Below are 9851 nucleotides of genomic sequence, written 5' to 3' on the forward strand. Positions count from 1 at the left end.
TTTTTTTTTTTTTTTTTTTTTTTTTTTTTTTTGAAGTGAACAATTTATAAAATTAACACGAAGATAAATGCTTATGGCTTCAAGCAAACATTTTATTTTATAAGTTAAAGTTAAAACTAAACAAAAAAAAACAAAAAAAGAAAGCACTGCGCTTAAGCCTCTTATGGTTCCATCAAAACTTTTATCGCCTTTTCCACGAATTTCTTGCGTCGCTTCCTCTTTTCTTCCAGCAGAATGTCTATGGATTTTTAACATGCACACAACACGTGTACATGCCTTCTTGTTATTTATATCGACATTCCTTTGCTAGCAAATAAAAAAGAAATTTTGCAAAAAAAAAACTTTTTATTGATATTTTTATTAAATTTTTTTTTTTTTTTATTTACTTACAATTAAATAAGATAAGAATAAGATTTAAATATCTGTATATAAGCCTACAGATTAAAAGGTCACAGGTATTTTACAGTTGTTGGTTTGATACTATAACAAATAGGATACTTTCTTGCGGTAAATATTCTCGAGAAAGGAAATTTATCCGCGTAGAAAAGGCATCAATGACATAAAACTCTCTATAATCTCCGTCACTGTTATAATGAAATTCTGATTTTGTAAAGCTGATAGCATGTTATTATTATTATTATTATTATTATTATTTTTCTTGTTCTTCTTATATCAAACGGAAATATGTGAAAATTTCTTTTAAACACACCATGTTGTCTTAGGGCTTATGTCATCACTACCAAAAAGAAACAACATTGCATGCATATTCGCATAAAAACGTATTATTATTTTATAGAATAACATTTTTCTATACTTTTAACAAAAGGATATGTTTGAACAACAACACCCATACACACACACACACATATCTTTGCCAATAAAAAAGGATTTCTGATTTTTTTTTTTTTTTCTCGAATTTTTTTCGTCATATGCGCACGCTGTGCGTTGCCCCATATGTGTAAAAGAATTTAAACTCGTGTAAATTCAATATATTATCAGCGCATTATGCATTAAACAAAATGTTTATAGACTTTTTAAACTAAATTGCATTCGATTTACATTAAAGTCTTAAAATATGTTATGTATATAGGAATGTTTGTTCGACAAGTTGTGAATCTGTCTAACGTATCTCTTTTTAAATTTTGTTAATTTTTTTTTTTTTTTTTGTTTTGTTTCGTTTTTATCTCGATTTTATTAAGCCTGCCTGTCACTTGTTTGTGGTTTAAAACAAAAAAGCAAATCAATCTGCTAAACTCTACTTAATTGAACTATTTGAAGCACAAAGTCGAGTTTGTTTTTCATGAGCACCCGACTAGACCAGAATCCGCAATTCTACCAATTCGAATCTCGCTACGTGAAGAAACAACACTTGCTGAATGAATACATACCCGCTACGCTGCCTATCTCCTTTCCCTTTCCTCATTTCTTTCTGTCCATTACCGTGTAAAACCTCTCATCAAAAATACATAGTTGAAAAGTAAATTGTTTAACTACAGTTATGTCTAATCAATGTCAGGTATATGTCCGCAACAGTCATTAGTTCTTTTAACCTTAGCCAGAGAAATGATGATTCGTCTGTCGACTGTTAAGAAATCATGCAAAGAAAATTCAAAGTTGAGGCAAAGTTGTTAGAAGTGATCGATGGGGAGAAATGGAGAGACCTTAGCTGTGATTACAGGCACCATATATGCGCTACCTGTTGCCACACATTGTTTCCCCTTCTGCAACATTCCCTTAACGGTATATGTCTGACTATAAAAGAAATTTTTGAACTTTGATCGTTTGATTCAGTTTTTCACTTAAAAACTCGGGAAGTTCTACATTGATTGCATAATGATTTTGCCAAGATTTTAAATATAAATAAAGTGCATTTAAGAAAAATATAATTGAATTTCAACGAAGAAATTTTTTATCTTTTCCGAATTTCTCTCGAATGAAATTAAAGAGGAATCTCGCACATCTCTTCTCTTTGTCAAGCAGTTACCGTAAAATGGTGAAATAAACGGGATAAATGATGGAAGTAAAATTTGTCTACAAATGAAATGCGATATAATATATATAACATATTCTCGTCGTTGTCATGCAAAATTTTATAACATACACCGTTTATGTTTACATAGTCCCTTTTGAATGAAAATGAAAGGTTATCCTCGGGGTATATTGTTAAGATTATCAATTTATATTATATTGTACTTACATGTATGTTTATATATATATATATATATATATCATCGAACCGTGCAAGTATACTAGATTTGTTCATTTCTTGGTAATGCTTTTAAATATTTGTACGAAATTTTAAACTAGAACTTGATATCGCTATCTATAAGTCAATGCAAATATGTATATATTTATATATATATATATATATATATGCTTGTACTGACTATAAGCGAATATATTCTCACAATTCTCTAAATAAATTCATTGCTTATGCGTTAGTATACAATGCGGGGAATCAAGGATTCGACCTAAAGCGAAAGTATGTAGAAACTTTCTTGTTTACTTCCTTTTATGTTTGTGTTTCTTATATTTTTATACTTTAGCATATATTTACCTGTAATCTAAAAAAAAGAAAAAAAAAAACTCTCGTATGAAGTCTCTTTACTCCACATGTCTCATCATAATTTGTAATGAAGTGTAAAAATGTTATGTCTCTTGATAGTAAATGTCATTTTTATATTTTGGCATGTCATTTGTGAATTTATATGATAAGAGACTAAGAGCTTTTTTCTCTTTTTTTTTCTTTTTTAGAATTATTACAAAACTTTTTAAAAATTTGCACAGTTTAAATAGCCTGACAGCATGGGCTTACTTAAAAGCACTTTGTTGTTTTATTTAATTTTTTCATAAATATTAAAATTTAATCTGCGTTACTGTGTAAACTTTGTTACTTCACTTTCGGTCCAGTCGCTTGCTGTTCGACAGGGCTTAATTCATTCTTCTAGACATTTATGATCAGTTGATTAAGGTGCAGCTGCTATTAATGAATCGGATGACAATTTGTTGACTAAAAAACGAAAAATTATTTAATTAATTATCTATCTTATTAAAGACTTTTAGTTTATTTAATTTAATCCTTTGTTCCTCAATCAGGTTTTATGGGGTGCGGTTCCTATAGGCGTTATCTTCTTAAAACTTTCTCAGAGTAGAGATTTTTAAAGGATTAAAAAAATTAAATACATTTCAAGCCTGGCAGTAGCTGACAGTAGTTTTTTGCTTATTGAAGCATCTTCTTAAACAAAGGAGCGTTTTGACAACGTCCGAAACCATGCTCTTAAGTCATCCTAAATTAAAGGAAGCCCGCCGCCTTCTTCTGCTTGGGTGAAAATTTGAATTAAGAAAAAGAAAAAAAAACAATTCTTTTATACCCACCCGCCTACATTTAGAGAAAGGCGTATGATTTTTTTTTTAATTATTGATGTTCGTATCATTTGCGAATGCTTAAACGAAAAAGTCCGATTTTCGACTAAGGAGGTGGATCCTTTTATTAATAAAAAAAGGAAAGGTTTTTAATCCTTCCTTGTTAAAAAAATATTTACATTGGCTTACGATGGCTTAAAGTTATTGTAAAAACCGCGGATGAAAAGAATAAAAATTTGATGAGTTCCTTTGTATCCCGAAATAGGTTTTTTGAAATTTTGAAATGTATTGTGGGCATGTTTTCTTACTGCAATACCTTGTTGGTCATTTTCGTTATTAGTCTGTAATCCCAGGATCGTCAAATTAAATTGGGCTTTTATCCTGAAATGTCCTGCTTCCCCTTTCTCCTTGATAACTGCTGATATCACAATCAAGACTAAAACTTCTTGTTAGATGCTCTTGGAATTGCTCACAGTCTCATATTTACCCAAAGATGGTGTTGATGAAGCTATGATAACGTGTTTAACTGAACATAAATTGTTTCCAAAGACATTTGCCAGTGTATTGGCAATCAATAGGTCAAACAGACTCATAGTAAGCGCGAACCTTTGTTCAAAGTATCTATTAAGAAAAAATATGTTTTATTATTATTTTTTTAAAGGAAAAGCAACGACATTAACTAAATACGATGTTTATTAGATCACTCTAGTTAAGTCTTTGGCCGCAAACTCTTGTGCAATGATGAACAAATATTAGCGCTTCTGAAATTAATCATACGCTTCGGCGGTTTAAAGCTCGAAAGTTTGGTGATCCCTCCCTAGCTCCCTAGGGGTTATGCACCGGTTATGCTATGGCTGGCCCTCGTCTCAATAAAGCGAGTCACAAGTTTTCGGAGATTTTTTGTGGAAAAATTTATCTTAGATTTAATACTGCAGCACTGCAGCAATTTCCTTAGGTTTGCTTATGAAACACAAAACTTAAAGTAAAAAATATATCCATTACAGAAAACAGTAGAGAGTTTTCAAAAATATGCCTAAAGGCAAAAGCTACAAATATACAGTTTGCGTATACAGTTTGAGTATAGCCACACAATTTTTATTAGCTTTGAAATGATCAATTCCGGCTACCATTTTCTGTTGTTATATTATGAAAAAGATTTTGAAGAATTTTTCAACATGTAACGTAGGAAAGAAGTCCATCAACAGGTTTTCTACAATACTTTCGTACAGATGCGAAACTATTTACTGTGCAAACATAAAAGGAATTTGCCAATAGCAAATGGAATGCGTTTATATATTTGCTTTATTGAATATATACAATACATTCATACATATTTTTCTTTATTGACTATGGGTGTGACATGATACAAAGCTGACATATTTTTATATTTCATTCTTACATCGTACTTGCATTTAGAGTATAAACAAAAAAAAAAAAAAGGACAGAATTTAATGATTTTAATTAAAACGATTTTATTGCATGAAGAAAGACAATTTGAACAAACACTTACTTATCTAACTAATGAAATATTATATTACATTAGCTATCTTGCACATACATTTCTTTAATAAGCTTAATCAAAAGCACGTAAAACAAATAAAATCTGAGAATATCTGAAATTAAAATGAAAATTATTTTTACCGTTTTAAAAATTATACAAAATATAGTCGAGTCAAATGTTGCAAATACATATGAAAGGAGATGTAAATAAACAAGCGTTTACAGTGCAACGAAGTGTTTATCCGAAATTCCATAGTGTAAAGGAAATCCATAGAAAATTGTTCTCGTGCAACTCTTTTAATAGTTGATTTTGGGAAATACAATTTAAATCTCCAGTGATGACCGCCAGTGCAGACTGTAGTAAAATGCATGTTTCTCTGTTAAGGGAAGAGAAAGAGTAATCTGAACGAGCAGCTTAAAAATTTAAATTTGATAGCTACCATAATTCATTCGCTTTCAATTGTACTTGGATTAATTGCGTACGTATGTGATGACTCCATGTCAGGCAGCAATGGATTTCAAACGCACAATGCCTTCCGCTCTGCTCAAATTTCTTATTAAACTTCTTAAGTGCATTTTCTAACGATAGAAATCTACTCTCAACATTGCTTATATTTAATTTAATCACTCATACGACCTATAATACCGTTCAAGTTTAGTTAAACATACAAGTATTCGTCCATACCGTGAACACATTTGGTGCTAACGTTTCTCTTAATCTTGTTTAACTTAAATGATTAAATAAAAAAGTATATGAAATATATACAGTTAGAACATAAAGGTCGTCATTAACAAAAAAAAAAAAAAAAAAAAATAAAAAATAAAAATAAAAACAGAAATGACAGTACGGGCGGGGTTACTCGTTCTAAAATATGACTATTACAATAAATATTGACACTATGTCATTATTGCCGTCTACAACTATGCACCGACGCAGATTTTATATAAATAAAGCATAAATTATAAATTATAAATAAAATTAACACCAATTATTGGCAATTGTCAGGGAGAAACTTACGACAATGGCAACATACACACACACACACACACACACACACACACAAACACGCCTACACATGTATGTGGTTATGCGAACAAAAATATAATGACAACATTTGTGTGCATGCAACAAAGCAAACTTTGAGCACAAGTGTGTATACAGCGCAGACAAATACGGTAGAAATTGAAAATTGCTGCCACCAACATTGCTCACCAACAACAATTGGGTATGTTAAATTGCACAGCAACAACTTGGTAGCATGATGGTACCGCAAACGCTTCAGATAAACTATAATAAAATACTTGAATGCATGATAATAGCCACGACAATAATAATAACAATAATTATTTATACTTTATCGGGGAATTTTTTAATACTAAATAATTGTATGTTGTATTTTTGGGAGCATAGGCGTGCACATAAGTGTTCGCGGTTCTCTGAAATACTACAAAGCAAACCAAATAACAACACCACCGCAATCAATTGAATATATATATATATATATATATATATATTTTTTTTTTTTTTTTCCGGTTGCAAATAAGTTGTCGGCTTTCGGTCGAATATATGTAATTATGAATAAAAAGTTATAGGAAATTTTTCAATTTTCATTTATGAAAATGGTTGACTTTTTTTAACTTGTTTTGATTTATTTGCCAACGTATATAATGTCGTTAAAATTTGTATATTAAAATCTCGAGGTAGTATCGTACGATTGGAATAAAAATAAAAATCATATTTTAAAATATTATCCGTTTTTTTATTCTTTATACTCTAGGGTAGCTTTTCTATGATTATTGCTTAAAGCGGCCCGTCTATGATATCTCTTTGTAGCATTTCTTTTTATAAATATCTTCCAATTTCTGATCACTCTTCAGAAATGTGATTATATGCTCAGTCTAGTTTTGCCTTTAAGCGTTTCCTTCACATATAGATACATATCTGATCACATATATGCATCCTATCACATCATTCTTATTATATCTATTAATAATCATAATCATATATAATTGTTACGATATCTGAATAACTTTAAAATTCATAGTGCTTGCGTATATATGTGTTGTCAAATAGGTAAACAAATAAGTGTTAAAAAATCGAATTCTACTATCGCATGCAAAATTTCACCAACTTAGCATAAATATGTACATATATATATATATATATATGTTATATTTAAATATGCACATGAATGCCTATGCAAACATTAAATCATGAGAATTCACTATTTGCAAATGCATGGTGTGGACAATGCTTACCTCTGCTACTGTGCGTTCTCACATCCATTCCATCCGATAGAGGAGTTTAGTGCGGTTTACCGCAATTTATAACTCTCCATATGGAAAACACAAAAGTGCACTCTGGAAACCTGTAAAGTACATACATTTTGATTTGACCCAAAAGAAAAAAAAAAAAAAAAAAAAAAAAAAAATTAGAGCTTTACTGGCTGGTTTTATTTATTCGTGCGTTATTAGCATTTTCAAAATTAGTATGCTTAAGATACAAAATGAAGTGCCCTACAATTTTGAGCATTTTATGACACCGTAAGAAAGGATAAAATTTGCACTTTCCGTTAATTAAATTCGTTACTCTTAGGAAAATACGAGAAGAAATTAAAGAAGGGAGTTTTGTATGATACTAGGAACGGTAGGATTACCGTTAACAAACGCTGTAACATATTACTCATCAAGGCTACCCCTACTCTCACCTAAAATAATACATAAGATGTTACACCTTGTCATACGATTGTTGAAGCGATCCTAAGTACCTCTCCATAGCGGCATTTATCCATCTGGAATTCAGTTCTACACAACTATCATTTCAACTACTGTTGTCCATGCAATTTTCACTTTCATTTTCACTTTAATAGTCACCGAGCGCGAGTACTTGCACCATGAGACCATTATCCAAATTTAAGCTCATTAACCCACGTTTTTTTTGCCGGTTAAGGTAACAAAAAGCCTTACATAGATAGTGACTAAACATTTAAGAGTAATAAGTAAAAGTTAAGTGAGTAAATATGTACAACGTAGGAACGTAACTGGTTGATTGATCGAACAGTAGCCTTGGTGGATGTCGATGAGACATGATCGATACTCTTTTCGTTTACAATTTCTTCAAAGATTTTGTTTTCATTCCCTGTGAATGTGCGCTAAATCACCCTAAAGACAAATATTAAATAATCGCTTATCCGTTTAAGTGGCCGAGTAGGCATAAGATCTGCACTAACAACTTAACGGTCATTAGTTCAATCGCAACTGCGGTAGAGATTTCAATAAAGCCAATAACTTTAGTTGCTAGTGCTTTAAGACTTTAGCCTTAGAATATACTTTTCGGGTTAAATTAATAATAATAAATAATCGCTTACCTTAGCTTCTGAGTGTTTATGCCATCAAGTCAAAACCCAGCTGATCATAATAAGTATAAGGGGATTTTTTTTTTTTTTTTTTTAATTATATATTCACTTACTTTGTTGATGAGGCTTATTTAACGTAATGGCATCGACCTAAGCGATAAATTCGATATATTTGTCTTATTACCTCCGAATCGTTACAAAGATAACGTTTACAATGAACGCTTTAAGCCACTCAGGTACTCTTCTTCTCGACTTTTTTGGTTAAAATCTATCAGAGAGTTCAATGAAATAGTTTATAAAGGACTTTGTTTTAACACAGTGCCAGTGGGATGAATACAACCTACAAGTTGGGCACATTATGGTGCCCATACTAACAATGCATTGATATTCAAAGAAAGGCGTTGGTTGCTTAAAACACCACAGCAGTGAACATGAAAGTCGCAATCCGCCAAAGGGTGTGTAATAATTCGCCTAGTTTCGATGATGACTCACCGAATAGTGTTTATGAATGTTGCTTTAAGTTAAATAATTTTCCGTTTGTTTGTTTTAAAAATTTGCCAAAATAGTTTTTTTTTTTTTTTTTGATTATTTTTCGTTAAAAATTCCCAAAAATTGTATTATTATCATTATGCCGCTGAGAGACTGAGATCAATTCACTTTCCTATTACAACGTGCATAGGAATAATATGAATGATCAGTCAATGATCAGTCAATTATAATGTTCCAAGTTCATTCAAACTATCCAAAGCGCAAAAAATATTCTGACGGATTTTAATAGGAATTTTTAAACAACAATTAATTGTATAAAAAAATTGAGATATTACAACATGTGCTTCATATTTAATTAATAAACAAATATTTTACATTCGTAAGATGAAAGCCATAACGGAATAAATTCAATGTACATAACATTTCCTTTTATTTTCATTTGCAATTTTTTTTTTTTTTTTTTTTTTGCAATTTTTTTTATTATTTTCATTTTCAATTTCATTTTTTTATATCTTGTTTTAATAGACTGCACACATGAATTTGCTGATTAGAAAATTACTTACGCTACTTTGCCTTTTATACGCTTTTACATGTTAATTTATTATCAGTATTAAACGGCATGTTAGTTCCATCAATTCGTTTATCAGATTTAAAAAAATCATTAACACACATTCAACTAAGCTTAAGTAAAGGATAAGCGGCTAGATGGAATTACCGTCGGGAAATAAATCTGATGCCATATTACGAATTTTATAATTGAATTCGGTATATGAAAGTTAATTTGACTAAAAGTTTTTTAAAGAATTCGATCTCCTAATAGCATTAAGTAATATTCGCCAAAGGAAATCTCATTTCAACCATGGTTTCTATAAAAGGAATTCAACAAATAATTGGGACTTGTGGGAGTTTCGATAGGGATTTTTGTGAGCAACATTTTGAAGGCTTAAAAATTGAGGAATCAAGATCCTGATATCACAAAAGTATGCAGAAAAGAACAAGTGTTGACAGACAGATGAACATGACTAATGAACATGATCTTACCAATTAGATATATGCAAGAATTACGATTGAAAATTTAACATACAAATTGTTAAAATTATTATATCTTAGCTTCTGTAGGAAAATACGTAAACATGTATATAG

This window comes from Glossina fuscipes, unplaced genomic scaffold (genome assembly GCF_014805625.2).
Source record: "Glossina fuscipes isolate IAEA_lab_2018 unplaced genomic scaffold, Yale_Gfus_2 3, whole genome shotgun sequence".
Lineage (NCBI taxonomy): Eukaryota > Metazoa > Arthropoda > Insecta > Diptera > Glossinidae > Glossina > Glossina fuscipes.